This window comes from Hyperoodon ampullatus (genome assembly GCF_949752795.1).
Source record: "Hyperoodon ampullatus genome assembly, chromosome: 3".
In the NCBI taxonomy this organism is placed as follows: Eukaryota; Metazoa; Chordata; class Mammalia; order Artiodactyla; family Ziphiidae; genus Hyperoodon; species Hyperoodon ampullatus.
The window spans coordinates 47,482,525-47,498,748 of NC_136916.1; the positions used below are offsets into that span (position 1 = coordinate 47,482,525).

Genomic DNA, 16,224 nt, shown 5'->3' on the forward strand with positions numbered 1-16,224 from the left:
AGATTGTAGTAATGGCTTTTAGAAGGCAAAGAGAATACAAGGTGATCTTTATGCTTATATTGCATCGAAACAATTCATGGGATTCTGGTCTTCCCTCCCTTCAACTCAGGGATCTAATTTATACCCTGATATCCACAACATCCAGTCACCCCCCTGGCGTTTTCTAAGTCCAGGAATATATATTCAAGTTGGATTTAGAATTAGAATGATAGAAGATCCAGTCATAGACCCCATCTGTTCTTTGTTGTTTGGTTTCCTCATGTCTCCAGATTATCCATTCACAAGTTGACTTGTTGGGAACTTGACCATGGTTGTAGTGCTTTCAAGCTGGGTTCCTCCCCTCACCGGGAAGACAGTGTGAAAGGCAAAAAACACTGAATTCTTGCCTGGCAGTGTGGGTCATATCCACTGTTTTGGGATTTAAAAGTGCATCTTCATGTGTTAGGCGAGGTGGTGCGACCTCGAAAATGCCCAGTCGCACTTCTGGCACTGGAAGGGGTGGTGCCCTGTGTGTTGGCGGTAGTGCCCGGTCAGTTCATCTGAGTGGGCAGATTTCCACCCACAGCTGTCCCAGTCACAGCAGTAAGGTTTCTCACCTGTGTGGGTTCACAGGTGTGCCTTGAGATGAGAACTCTTTGGGTAGGTTTTGCCGCAGCCTGCGTAATCACAGGTGTGAGTGGCCGTCCTTTTCTGGGGCCACGACCTTCTCCCCCTCTTTGGCTGGGGCTCCTCTGGCCTGCAGGAACTGGGTGGCATGAGCTCTTGGTAATGGAGTAGTGGGACCTGCAGCTGCATCTCTTTGGGCAGGAAGGGAGGGTAGTTGGGCCCGGGGTGGGGATGGAAGCCTGGGGGGAGCGGCAGGGCAGGATGGCAGTCCCTGCTGCTCAGTAGTTCCTCGGCACCCAGGGTCGGGGTGGTCCTGCTGGGGAGCTGCTGCCCCAGGGGAAAGTCATGCGCAGGCAGCCGGTGGCCATTGCTGAGAGGGGGTCCAGTGCCCAAGTGGGCATCAAGGGGCCGACTGACGGTGCACAAGGAGACAGCCTCCTGCTTGATCTTGGGACACATGTGCACCAGCCTGCTGCTGTAGGGCGCCACCACCACTGGGTGGCTGCCGTCCAGGCTGCCTTTGCTAACACTCATGACCGAAGGGCTGTCGTACACGCTGCCAGGGACAGTCAGCGACGCCTTCAACACAAACTTGCCCATCAGCCCACCACCTGGCGGCTGCGGCTGCTGCAGCGGAATGTACCCTGGGTCCAGTTCGGACCACAGAAGCTAGGTCACGAAGCCGCCGGAGGGGCTCACGTCATTGATGTCCACCAGGTTGAAGGGAGCTGTTGGAGGGGGTGCAGACTCCCGGCCATAGAGGAGGCCACCATGTTTCACCTTTCCCTCTCGATATTGGTAATTGTGTCTTTTCTCTTTTTTCTTTCTTTCTTTTTTTTTTTTTTTGCGGTGTGCGGGCCTCTCACTGTTGTGGCCTCTCCCATTGCGGAGCACAGGCTCCGGACGCACAGGCTCAGCGGCCATGGCTCACGGGCCCAGCCGCTCCGCGGCATGTGGGATCCTCCCGGACCCGGGCACGAACCCGTATCCCCTGCATCGGCAGGCGGACTCTCAAGCAGTGCGCCACCAGGGGAGCCCTCTCTTTTTTCTTAATTAGTCTTATGAGAGAGTTTGTGTTTATCCATATATTTTCCATTTACATCATTCTTCATTCCTTTGTGTATATCGGGTTTTCTGTTTTGTCTCATTTTTCTTCTGCCTGAAGCATTTTAAAAATTTCTTATAGTATAGAATGCAGACAGTGAATTCTCTTTATTTTTGCTGCCCTAAAAAGTTTTTATTTTGCCTTTATTTTGGAAGGGTACTTTTGCTGGATATAGAATTATGTTGACTTTTTTCTTTTGACAATTTAAACATGTCTCTCTATTGTGTGTGGTTTTTTTTTTTTTTTTTGGCTTTCATTGTCTTTCATAAGTCTGCAATAATTCTTTGTTCTTTTCTACGTAATAGTTTTTTCCCTTTGGCTGCTTTTAAAAGTTCCTGTTTTCAGTAATTTGGTTTTAAGATTTCTATGAGTGTATGTATGTTTGTGTTTGTTTGATATATATGTTTACAGTTGAAACACTTTAGTCATTGCATCTTCAAATGTTTTTCCCTCACAGACTCCAATTACAATTATGTTGGTTCTCTTGATGTTATTCCACAGGTTATAGAGGTTCTATTATTGTTTTTCAGCCTTCTTTCTCTTTACAGTTCAATTTTAATAGTTTCTGTTATTGTGTCGTCAAGCTAAGGATCTTTTCTTTTGCAGTGTCTAATCTATTCATCCTATCCAGTAAATTTTTCATTTCAGATACTGTATTTTATTTCTAGAAATCCTTTTTTTTTTTTTTGGTCTTGCATCTCTTTCTTCACAATGTTCCTGGTTTTCTTTAAATCAGTGAATAATTTGTAATAGCTGTTTTCAAGTCTTTGCTAATATCTTTATATTCTAGGCTTATTTGTATTGACAGATTTTTCTTCTGGTTATGGGTCACTTTTTTTTGAGTCTGCACATGTAAATTTTGATTAAATTCTCAACATTTTGAATCTTACACCGTTGAGTGGATTTTGTTGCCTTTATTTATTTATATTTATATTTATTTATTTATTTATTTATTTAGTCTTCGTTGCTGCCTGTGGGCTTCCTCTAGTTGTGGCAGGCAGAGGCTACTCTTTGTTGAGGCATGCAGGCTTCTCATTGCAGTGATTTCACTTGTTGTGGAGCACAGGCTCTAGGCGCATGGACTTCAGTAGTTGCGGCATGTGGGCTCAGTAGTTGTGGTGCGTGGGCTCTAGAGTGCAGGCTCAGTAATTGTGGCCCACAGACTTAGTTGCTCCGTGGCATGTGGGGTCTTCCTGGACCAGGGGTCGAACCCATGTCCCATGCATTGGCAGGCAGATTCCCAACTACTGCACCACCAAAGAAGTCCCTGTTGTCTTCTTTTAAATAATACAGGACTTCGTTATGTCAGGAGATTGAGTTACTAGAGGTGAACTCAGTTCCTTCAAGTGTCGCTTTTAAGCTTTGTTAGAGTGGGTATAGTGTAATTTTTATGCCAAGAATAGTTTTCCTTGTTACTAAGTCATAACCCTTCTGAGATATTTATTGAATTCCTTGAGTTTTCAATGTTTATGTTCCACTCTCACTGCTTCCAACTTTTAAGACATCTCCCATTTCCATTTGAGCTCTGGGCGTTGTTGAACTTAAAATTCCTTGCTCATTTTTGCCTTCCTTTGCGCAGTTTTACCATATTGTGTGATTTCCTGTTAGTAGCATACTCAAGGGGACCCCATGAAGATTTCTGGAGCTCTTTTTCTGTATAGGTTCTTCATCTGGATCTCTGCCCCACAAATTCCAGCTGCCTTTGCCTCCTCGAACTCTAATCTTTATCCCTTCAACTCAGTGATACCACTCTACTCTGCTTGAGATCCCCTCCCTGCACAATGATCTGCAAATTGACTTTAGGCAGGAAACCAGGATAATGGTAGAATTCATGTAGTTTGTTTTCCTTTTCTCAGGGATTGTAGTCTTACATGGTTTGTTTTCCAGTATCTGGAAGCAGACATTTAGCATATATTTTCCAATTTTCTGGTTGTTTGCAGTGACAGGTTAAATTCAGTCACAGTTACTATGTCATGGTTGAAATCAGAAGTCCCCTTTTCTTCTTAGGAAGGTAAATGTGGCTAGTAGAAAATGTGTAACAGAGAGAGTGGAGGCAGGGTTCTTGAATGAGAGCAGTGTTCATGAAGTCAGGACAGCTGTGTACGTCTGGTCAGGTGTTACACTGCATTGTGAGTGATGCCCCTGAAGGTGTGTGGTGCACAGCTTAAAGACAGCTTTGCATGTAGCAGCGCTTAGTGAGGATACGAGTGAGAACATGTAGATGTGGAATTGATGGGACCTCCTCTTTTTTTTTTTTTAATTTTCAGTACTTTATTTGTTCTTAAAAAGAAAAGTAATAAAAGAAAATCAGAGAAGGAAACTGCTCCAAATCCATGCCAATTTGGGGACATCCAAGAGTAGAAAATTAATTTTTAAAATATTCACTGTTTAGTCATTGAGATGGCACCTCTTCTTAATTGAGTTTGTAGTGTGAGGTGAAGTAAGCCATTGGAGGTGATGTCAAGGTTTTTATTTTATATGATTTATTTATCACTATGGAGGTGAATAAGCCTATTCACAAGGATTTTGTGAGGCTTAAATGTGCATGTGAAAATGCTTTCTAAATGACAAAGCAGTATATAGTTTGAAGTGTTGTGTATTGCTGAAGTCTGCCCTCCGGGGCTTCCCTGATGGTCCAGTGGTAAAGAATCCGCCTTGCAATGCAGGGGATGTTGGGTTCAATCCCTCGTCAGGGAACTAAGATCCCACATGCCCCGCGGGGCAACTAATAAGCCCATGTGTCACAACTACTGAGCTTGTGTGCATCAACTAGAGAGCCCACATGCTGCAAACTACAGAGCCCGCTCACTCTGAAACCCACGTGCCATAACTACAGAGCCCGTGCCCCCTGGAACCTGTGCACCACAACTAGAGAAGAGAAAACCTGCATGCCACAACTAGAGAGAAGCCTGCGCACCAGGATGAAGGCCACGCCCCCCAGCGAAAGATGCTGCATGCCTCAGCAAAGATCCCGGATGCTGCAACTAAGACCCGACGTAGCCAAAAATAAATAAAATAAATAAATAAAACTTTAAAAAATATATCGTTCACAGTAGTGTCAGATGCTTCACCTTCAACAACAATAACAACAACAACAAAACAAAGTCAATCCTCTGGATCTCTACAGAAAAGCCTACATGATGCCCTCGTGTCATAAGTGACCTGAAAACGTTACTGTAACTCCAAAATATCAGAATTCATATACAAAGAAGAATTTTTTCCCTCTCTTTGAAGAATTTAGTCTAGTATATGAGAGTTTCTTAGTCTCAGGGTAATCTATGTAGACAGACCTTTAAAAAAATCCCCTTACTTCAGAAGAGACTGTTAAGACAAACTGGAGTGAATACCAGTGGAGTAGTAAACACTTATTGTAAGTTGAGAAGATAAAACATTGTTTTCAATGATGCAGTCACCTCAGAATGAAGATGAAGACTGAAGTTTATGATGGAGTCAGCTCAGAGGTCATAGCCAAAAGTGCAGAAGTAACAGCAGTTTTTGAGGCCTTTATAGAATATTAACATGTTCCATTATCACAAGCATTACCACCTCATTTTACCTTCCTACATTTTCCTCTTGCACTCATCCTTCTATATTATTAGAGGAAAAAGAATGCTTACACTTTTCCATGGTCAGGACATGGAAAGTAGGACGAAAAGTCCCACTTTTTCCCCAGTGAAATCATCATCTATAAGAAATGGACAACAAGGCCCAAATACAGATTACTTCTAAGTGAGCTCATTTTCTCTGCCTGAGTTCTCTTGATTCCAGCCAGATTTTGTTGGTGACAATGTGTGAGAGAAAATTTCCTGATTTCGTGACTTCCAGAAAAGGTCATTTTCACAGCATTCTGAAAAGGCAAAGCAGTTGTTAACGTTTAAAAATGTAGTTGAAATCCTTGATTTTTATCTTTATTCATTCTATTCAATTATTTTAGATATCTGTGTTTTTAGGTGTTCTGGGCTATTTATTTCATTGACTGTTGCATTATACCGTACCCTAATTAAACATAATTTGTATATTTCTACATATGTTAGTATTATTATGAATACTTATTAATACGCAGTTTTGTTATCTCAATTTTTGAAAGGTATCTGCCAAAAAGCATCATAATCTCACTCTTCTAATTATTAAACCAGAATGTAAAGTTCTTTTGTTTTACTTTGTTTTATCCTATAATTTATTCTGAGTACATAGAGCATTGTCTGTTACATACAGGAATTCAGTCATTTTATTGGATGAAAAATTATAGATGTAAAACTAGATCTGCAAGAAAAAAAAGTTGCCTTGAAACTCAGTCAAGTATGAATTAAAAACATTTCTTTTAGGCGAGGATGATTTGACAATTTCCTTATCACATACACGCATCAATTGTTGTGGTGTTTCTTTGTATAGAAAACAATGTAAGAAGACTTATGAAAAACATTCATAAAAGATATGAGTTGTATGCTTTATTTAACCAACATTTATTCAGCATACATTTTGTGTCAGGCTCTGTGCTTGGTATCTGGGATTATAAAGGTGACATGGGTATGGTCCTCCTCCTGGAAGAGCTTGTAATTTGTTGGGGAAGACAGTCATGTGAACAGGTAAATAATAGTACAATCTGGAAAGTGCTTTAATAGAAATGATTAAAGTGTCACGAAGTAGAGGTTAAAACAGCTACTTCTGTCCAGAGAGTTGGTGCGTCTTTTGCTGGTGTACTAGGTGAAGGCATGGTGAGTGGGAAGACTGGGTAAGGGAGAAGCTTTAGATGTACTTTACAGTAGCCACTGGCAACATGTGACTAAATATCTAGCAGCTAGTTACAATAAATAGCGCATATTTAAAGTATAAAGTTTAATAGGAAACTATCACCACAGTCAAGGTAATGAACGTGTATATCCCTTTCTAAAGTTTTCTCATGCCCATTTGTGTATCTTTTCTGCCTAGATTAGTTTTCATTTTCTAGAGTTTTTAAATAAATAAAACCACACAGAATGTCCTTTTTGTCTGGCTTCTTTCACTCAGCATAATTATTTTGAGATTTATCCATGTATCAATAGTTTATTCTTTTTTATTGCTTAATGGTAATTCCTATACCACAATTTGTCTGTCCCTTGTCCTGTTGATGGGTACTTGGGTTATGTCCAATTTTTGATTATTACAAAAAAGCTCTTATGACCATTCTTAAACAAGTATTTGTGTGGATATTTATATGGTAGATATCTATAAGCTTAAGAAACTGCCAAACACTTTTTCCACAGTAGTTATCTAATTTTACATTCCTACTTGGAGTATGTGAGTTTCAGTCCCTCTACATCCTTGTATGGATACACTTGGTATGGTCATTGTTTTAAAATTTAGCCATTCTAATAGGTGTGTGGTGGTATCTTGTGGGTTTTTTTTTTTTTTTTAATAAATCTATTTATTTTTGGCTGCGTTGGGTCTTTGTTGCTCTGCGCAGGCTTTAGTCGCGGCGAGCGGGAACTACTTTTTGTTGTGGCGCACGAGCTTCTCATTGCGGTGGCCTCTCGTTGCGGAGCATGGGCTTAGGCGTGTGAGCTTCAGTAGTTGTGGCATGCAGGCTCAGTAGTTGTGGCACTCGGGCTTAGTTGCTCCACGGCCTGTGGGATCTTCCTGGACCAGGGCTTAAACCCGTGTACCCAGCATTGGCAGGTGGATTCTTAACCAGTGTACCACCAGGGAAGTCCTTCTCATTGTGGTTTTAATACATATTTTCCTAATTACTAATGACATTTAGCATCTTTTCATGTGCTTACTTGCCATCTTTTATCATGTTTGGTGAAGGATCTTCACAGCTAAGTCTATTTTTAAATAAGATTATTTTCTTATTACTGAGTTTTGAGATTGCTTTAAATAATCTGGGTGCAAGTCCTTTATGAGATGTGATTTATGGATATTTTCACCCACTTTCTGGGTGGTTTTTTTTCATTCTCTTGAGTATGTTTTAAAGACTAATAGTTTTTATTTTTGATGAGATTCAGTTTATCAAGTTACTGTTTTACAGATTGTCCTTCTGGTGTTGTTATCTAAGAAATCTTAACCAATGGTCACAAAAGTTTTCCCTTGTATTTACTTCTGCAACTTTTAAAATTTAGTTTTACATATAGGTCTGTGATCCATTTTGAGTTTGTTATTTAATATGGTATGAGGTATGGATTTGAAGTTCATTTCTTTGTATGTGATTTTCAACTGTTAAAGCACCATTTGTTGAAAAGATTATTCATTCTCAAATGAATTCATTTACATGTTTATAAAAATTTTTCCATATATTTATGTGTCTTTTTTCTGTGCTTTATAGTGTTTCTATTGATCTTTGGCTGTTTTTATGCAATACCACACTTGTTTGATTACTGCAGCTTTGTAATATGTCTTGAAATCAGGTAGTGTTACTGTTCTAAATTTGTTCTTTTATAGTGTTTGGTTATTTTAGGTCCTCTGCATTTTCATATACATTTTAGTACTGTTTTGTCAATTGCTACAGAAGAAAAGCCTTCTGGGATTTTGACTGGGATTGCTTTAAATCCACAGATAAATTTAGGGAGAAATGACATCTTGACAATATCAAGTTTTCTGACCCCATGGGAAGATAATATAATTTTGTTTATTTAGATCATTTTAGTTTCTCTGAGCAATATTTTATAGTGATCTCTATATAAGCCTCACATATATTATTAGATTTATAAGTACTTCATACTTCTTGATGCTGTTATATATAGTATTGTTTTTATTTTATTTTGTTATTTTTTTTAAAGACTTAAAAATATTTATTTTATTTATTTATTTTTGGCTGCATTGGGTCTTTGTTGCTATGCACGGGCTTTCTCTAGTTGCGGTGAGCGAGGGCTACTCTTCGTTTTGGTTCGTGGGCTTCTCATTGCGCTGGATTCTCTTGTTGTGGAGCACGGGCTGTAGGCACACAGCCTTCAGTAGTTGTGGCTTATGGGCTCTAGAGTGCAGGCTCAGTAGTTGTGGTCCACGGGCCTAGTTGCTGCGCGGCATGTGGGGTCTTCCTGGACCAGGGCTCGAACCTGTGTCCCCTGCATTGGCAGGCGGATTCTTAACCACTGTGCCACCAGGGAAGCCCCTATGGTATTGTTTTTAAAATTCAATTTCTGATTGTTAGTTACCAGTATATAGAAATATAATTGAGTTTTGTGTGTTGACATTATGTCCTGCACAGATTTTTAAAACTTATTAATTCCAGTACTTTTTTGTAGATTCCATTCTATAGAGATATTCTGTTGGTGGTCATGTAGTCTGTGAGTGAAGGCTGTTTTACTTCTTGGTTTCTAATCTGGATGCCTTAGTATTATTTTTTTTTCTTTTCTGATTGTACTTTATTGCAACTAGTATAATTTTGAATGGAAGTGGTGAGAACAGAACAACTTGATTTGTTTTGGATCTTAGAGGAAAAAAATATGTAGTCTTTTACCATTAAGTGTGATGTTAGCTGTAGGCTTTAATGTAGTGCTATTTATTAGACTGAGGAAGTTTCCTTCTGTTAAAACTTCTGAGAGATTTTTCCAGGAATGGACGTTGGGTTTGCCTTATGCTTTTTTTGGATCTATAGAGATGATCACTTGGCTTTTCTTTTAAAATTTGTTACTATATGGGGGAGTTACAGTGATTGCTTTTTTATGGTTAAACCAAGTTGCATTATGCAGATAAGCCCCATGTGGTCATGAAGAACTAATCTTTTTATATGTTGTTGGAATTTGTTAAACATAGGTAGTTTTCTTTTCTCCTAATGTTTTTTTGTCTGATTTTGACACCAGGTTAATGCTGGATTCATAGAATAAGCTGGGCAGTATTCCCTCTTTTTAAATTTTCTAGAAGAGTTTGTGTATAATTGATATTATCTCTCCCTTAAATATTTGTTGTTACCAGTGAAACCATCTGAGTCTGGAGATTGTTTTTGTTGGAAGATTTTTAACTAAAAATTCATCTACTTGGATGATTGATTTCTTCTTGTTTAAACTTTGGTAGTTTGTACTTCTCAAAGAATTTGTTGATGTCATTTAAGTTGTTGAATGAAGAATTTGTTGATGTCATTTAAGTTGTTGAATGTAAGTTATGTCATTTAAGTTGTTGAAATAGAGTTCATATTTGCTTATTATCCTTTTAATATCTGTAGAATTTGTAGTAATGTCACTGTTCTTATTCTTGATATTGCTAATTCGTTTCTTCTTTCTTCTTTCCCTTGATCACTCTGACTAAAAGTGTATTAGTTTTATGGATCTTCTCAAAGAACCAGCTTTGGATTTGGTGGCTTTCTTTATTTTATTTTATTTTCTCATTTCTTTGATTTCTGGTGTGATTTTATTATTTGCTTTCTCTTTACTTCAGGTGTAATTTTTTCTTTTTAAGTTTTAGATTTTGAAGTCATTAATTTGAGACTTTTCTGATTTTCTAATATAGGTCGTTAGTGCTATAAATTCTCCCCTCTCCTCAAGTACTCCTTTAGTAACATTTCACAAATTTTGATATGTTGAGTAGTTATTTTCATTTAGGTTAAATACTTTCTGATATCTCTTTGATTTCTTCTTTGACCCATGAATTATTTAGAAGTGGTTGTTATTCAGGTTACACATATTTGGGGAGAATATCATTTTAGGGATATTTCTGTTGCTGATTTCTAATTTAATTCCATTATGGTCAGAGAACATACTTTGTATGCACTGAGCCCTTTTAAATGTACTGAGTCTTGTTTTATGGCCTGGGATATGGTTTGACTTGGCAGATGTTCTTCTGCTGTTGGTTGGTGGAGTGTTTTCTAAATCAGATCATTTTGGCTTACAGTATTGTTCAGGTCTTTTATATCCTTTCTGATTTTCTTTTAGGTTGATTTACCAGTTGTTGAGAGAGGGGAATTGAAATCTCTGACTAGAGTTGTGAGTTTTTTATTTATCCTTGCAGTTATATTAGTTTGTATACACATATTTTGAAGCTCTGTTATTATATGCATTAATGTTTAGGATTTTTATATCCTCTTGATGAGTTGACTGCTTTATCATTATGAAATGGCCTCCTTTATTCCTGTTAATATTCTTTACTCATAAATTTACTTTACATGATATTAATAAATATACTTCAGGTTTCTTTTGATGTGTTAGCATTGTATACTTTTTCCTTATTTTTGTTTTTAACTTTGTTCTATTTAAAGTGCCTTTATTTTAGGCAGCATGTACATTGAGTTTTGCATTTTTACCCAGTCTGAAATATTTGGTTTTAAACTGGAAATTTTAATGTGGTGTTTGATATGGTTAGAGTTAAATGCATCATCTTGCTGTTTGTTTTCTATTGATATTTATCTCACATGTTCTTTGTTCTTCTTTTTCTGCCTTCTTTTTAGGATAAATTGAGTATTTTTATGATTCTATTTTGTATTCTTTGTCACCTTATTAGGAAAAACTTTTTGTTGTTAATTTAGTGGTTGTGTTAGGATTTATAGTATACATTTTCAACTTATCTTAATGTACCTTAAGGGATACCGTGTCATTTCATGTATAGTTCAAGCACCTTACCATAGTGTACATCCATTTCTCCCATCCCAGCTTTTGTGTTATTGTTGCCATACATTTTACTTTTACATATGTAATAAATCCAACACCAGATCCTTGTTATTTTTGTTTAATCCATCATCTTTTAAAGAGATTTAAATAATAAGAAAAACCCATATACATTTATTAAGTTACCATTCCCATTGCTCTTTATTTCTTAGTATAGATCCACATTTCCATCTGACATCATTTTCCTTGTGTTTGAAGAACTTTAATATTTCTCACAGTGAAGATCTGTTGGTAGTGAATTCCTTGCAGCTTTTGCATGTCTCAAAAATTCTTGAGTAGTTCTTTAAGAAAGTATTTTTGCTAGGTATAGAATTCTAGATGGGTAGCTTTTTCTTTCAGTATTTTAAAGATTTGCTCCAGTGTCTTCTTGTTTTTATAATTTCCAATGTGGAATCTAATGTCATTCTTATTTTTGTTTCTCTCTATGTAATATGTATGTTTTTTCTCTGTTTGCTTTTAAGATTAGAAAAAATTACTGGCTTTGAGCAATTTGATTATGATATGACTTGGTGTATGCATGTCTTCATGTTTCTTTTGCTTGGTATTTGTTGAACTTCTTTGATCTGTGAGTTTATAATTTTCATCAAATTGGGGCAAATTTTGGAAACTTTCTTCAGATAGTTTACTGTGCCCCCTCACCTTCAGAAACTCCAATTATATGGGTAGAAGGACTCTTGGAGTCGTGCCACAGCTCACTTCATTAAAAAAAAAAAATCCTCTTTTCTCTTTGTGTTTAATATTGGATTTTCTGCTATGTCTTCAAGTTTACTACCTTTTCTTCTGCCATGTTTAACCTTCCATCAATCCTGTTCTGTGTAATTTTCATCTCATACATTATAGTTTTCATCTCCAGAAGCTTGATTTGTGTCTTCTTTTTTTTTTAAGCTTTTAAAAATTTATTTATTTTTGGCTGCTTTGGGTCTTCGTTGCTGTGTGTGGGCTCTCTCTAGTTGTGGCGAGTGGGGGCTACTCTTTGTTGTGGTGCGCGGGCTTCTCATTGTGGTGGCTTCTCGTTGTGGAGCACAGGTTGTAGGTGCACGGGCTTCAGTAGTTGCGGCACGCAGGCTCAGTAGTTGTGGCACATGCGCTTAGTTGCTCCGCGGCACGTGGGATTGTCCCAGATCAGGGCTTGAACCTGTGTCCCCTGCATTGGCAAGCAGATTCTTAACCACCGTGCCACTGGGGAAGTCCCCGACTTGTGTCTTCTTATATCTTCCACATCTCTAAGCTTTCTGAACATATGGAATAGTTATAGTAACTGATTTAATATCCTGGTTGGTTGGTTCTTACATCTGTGTCAGTTGTGGTTGGAGTCAGTTGATTTTTCCCCTCTCTGTAGGGTTTGTACCTTTTTGCTTCTTTGTATGGCTAGTAATTTTTTATTAGGTTTCAGATTTTATTGTGATTTTACCTTGCTGGGTGCTGTATATTTTTATATTACTAAAACTAATCTTGAACCTTGTTCTGTATGTAGTTAAGTTACTTTGAAACATCTTAATCCTTTTTGGTCTTTTTAAGATTTGTTAGGTGGGTCCAGAGTAGTGCTTGGGCTGGGGCTGATTATTCCTCACTACTGAGGTAGTCTGTTTTATGTATTCTACCAGTGCCTCAAGACTCATGAAATTTTTCAGTCTCGCTGCTGGGAGCAGATACTATTACTGGCCCTGTGCTTGACACTTTTTATCTTTTGGGGTTATTCTTTCTCCACTTTAGGTAGTTTCCTTACATGCATGTGCTGATCATTACGCAAGGGGAACCCTCTTGCAGGAGTTTGCTTGCTCTCAGTGCTGCTCTCTGGCTCTCCGTCCTGCTTATTCTGTGAGGTCCATGTTCTGAATTCACTACATCTATCAGTCTCCACCTTCACTTCCCCCTAGTACCTCTACTTGGTAACTTTCTCACGTGAGTAAGTTTGATCACTTGTAGGGCTCATCTGATTTGTTTCTTGACTCTCACAGATCACTGTCCTTTGTCGCCTGTTGTCCAGTGTCTTGAAAATTGTTGTGTCATTTATTTTCTCCGTTTTATGCTTTTTTTCAGGCACGAGTGTAAATGCAGTCCCTGTTATTGCCTATGACTCTGTCTTTACTGGAAACAGAACTTCTGCCTGTTTATATTTAAGTTAGTTTTTTTGTTTTTAATATTTATTTTCTTTATTATTATTATTTTTGGATGTGTTGGGTCTTAATTGCGGCACGTGGGATCTTCGCTGAGGCATGTGGGATCTTTTTTGTTGTGGAACGTGCTCTCTTCATTGCTGCGCCTGGGCTTCTCTCTAGTTGCGGCGTGTGGGTTTTCTCCCTCTAGTTGTGGCCTGCAGGCTCGAGGGCACGTGGGCTCTGTAGTTGTGGTGCGCGGGCTCCAGAGCGTGTGGGCTCTGTAGTTTGTGGCACGCGGGCTCTCTCGTTGAGGTGTGTGAGCTCAGTAGTTGTGGTGCATGGGCTTAGTTGCCCTGTGGTGTGTGGGATCTTAGTCCCCTGACCAGGGATTGAACCCATGTCCCCTATATTGCAAGGCGGATTCTTTACCACTGGACCACCGGGGAGGTCCCTAAATTAGTTTTAAAAAATAAAATTCATTTCCTTAGTTGCACTAGCCACATTCTAAGTACTTAATAGCCACATATATCTAGTGGCTACCATATTGGAGAGTACAAGTATAGAATATTTCCATCATTGTAGAAAGTTCTGTTGGACTGTACTTCACTAGGCCATGTATTGTTATATTGGGTTGGCCAAGAAGTTCGTTTGGGTTTTTCTGTAACATCTTACAGAAAAACTCAAACGAACTTTTTGGCCAACCCAATATGTAGTGTGCTTATATATGTAATAAAAGCTCATATAAAAAGTGTAATTAGATTTATGTTTTGTTTTTGCCATAAACATAATAATTAAGTTTATGTTTAAGTTAAGCTTATATATTTCTGTTTACACAAAGGCATCTAGCTTGTTAATTTTGAGTTAACCAAATTTATATAACTTATATAGTGGATTGTGAAACTGGGACTGGGTTTCAACTTCATTGCTCTTTTCTCTGCATTATAGCATGGTGAGAAATTTCTGGCTTGTGTCATGTCTTATTTTGAATTGTTTGTTTCTTGTGGCACTTATCATTCTGATTGATAATGTTCTGGACGCTTTGTATTCACAGGCCTAAGACAGTGCCTGGCATGCAGTAGGTGCTTAAATACTTGTTTATTCAAAAAATATTTATGCACTTACTTGAGCCTGACATTCTGTATGGGATATAAGACTAATTTCTGTTGCAAACCTAATGGACTATGAATATGCATTCATCCATAGAGAGGCTACAACACCCTAAAAGTAGAATGAACCTATATCCTGAAAACTTAAATTAGATTTCCAGTCATTCTACCAGGTGAGATGTGGAGTGGCATAGCTGAGCTAACTTACAGTCTAACAAAAAATAGTGTTCCCCTTTCCTCAGTGAATGTCGGAGCTATTTCATGTAGAGAGCAATGTCCAACGGTTAAATAAGAACTGTTGAAGAGTTATCTATGAATGTTAACTAGCTGGCTTCATGAAATATTGAAGTGAGAATCCAGCTTTTATAGGAGAAATACCTTCCATACTTAGGAAACCAATTTTCTTCAGTCCAATCTATTGTAAATTGAGAAATTGGGGACAGTTTAGTCAGTATTTAAGTTTCTTGTTTTGACTTGGCTGTTTAATCTACTTAATTGTTAAGAAAGAATTTCATATTCAAGTATCAAATGCTAATGCTATTACATGGTTAGTTATGCTTGTTACTATTTAATACAGTTGTTTAAAAACAGGTCATGTCATGCTTTGGTGATGCAAGCAAATATTGAATAGATGTTCACAGGCATTTGTTTCAGTTAACTTCGGTCTTAAAAAGAAATAGCAGGATTATTATTCAGTTTTTTGACATGACAAAATTAATCTGAAAAATCAAAATAACTGCTATAAAATAGAGTGTATATCTCTTTTACAAATGAAATCACTATCTCTGAGTTGTAAAGTGTGAAAATGCGTTTGTCAAATATGTAATTTATTTGTATTCTGACTTATCTAGAAAAGAATTTGAGTTGGACATATTCACTTGCTAGAGAAAGGAAATGATTAAATTAAAATTTCCTAACTAGTACACATTTACTCTTTTAATAGTCATTTTATTAATAATAACTGCATTTTAGAATTTGATTTGAGTCATTTTTGCAACAAAGTTCTGTTTTAAGTAATTTCAGAAGACTTTACAAATGCATGGAGCAGAATTTAGACTTTCAGAGATTTGCTCTGAGATTTAAGGTATTTTAATAGCTATATCCAAAAGTACTTTTGTTAACACAAAGCTATTTTGTTGTGCCTTATCCTAATTCTCTGAGATATAAACTAATTTTTGAGATTAGATAAAACCATTAGTTCAGTAAATAAGTACTTACTGTATGTTCAACACTGTGCTAAGTGCTTTGAGGATAATAAAGATGTATTGGATGTGGCAGTGTAGCTTTATATATCTAACACAAAAGAGAATATGTATACTATACTAATAATACAAATATAAACATTTTTGGATTCTTTAGACATGTTATAGAAAAAAACCTATAAAAAAAAAACTCAGTGAGTAAATGGGCTAACATGACTGTCTTTTCCCCCTTATATATCTAACCTTATTGTTAAAATAAAAACCACTAGTACAAGATTCTATAGTTAAATTTGTATAAGCAGTCTCAAAATCTTATGGTGGGCTTCCCTGGTGGCGCAGTGGTTGAGAGTCCGTCTGCCGATGCAGGGGACACGAGTTCGTGCCCTGGTCCGGGAAGATCCCACATGCCGCGGAGCGGCTGGGCCCGTGAGCCATGGCTGCTGAGCCTGCGCGTCCGGAGCCTGTGCTCCGCAGCGGGAGAGGCCACAACAGTGAGAGGCCCGCGTACAGCAAAAAAAAAAAAAAAAAAAAAAA

General features: G+C 37.8%; 1 protein-coding gene and 1 pseudogene across 2 annotated transcripts in view; one reads left to right on the plus strand and one right to left on the minus strand.

The window, feature by feature from the left end:
- TCF12 (transcription factor 12) overlaps nucleotides 1-16,224 on the plus strand; it is a gene marked incomplete at both ends in the record, with an annotated part of 385,872 nt that overhangs the window by 21,204 nt on the left and 348,444 nt on the right. The window lies entirely within an intron of this gene.
- Nucleotides 421-1,562, minus strand: LOC307051020 (Krueppel-like factor 4; annotated as a pseudogene). The gene has a single exon. The product of its transcript is annotated as a Krueppel-like factor 4 (transcript).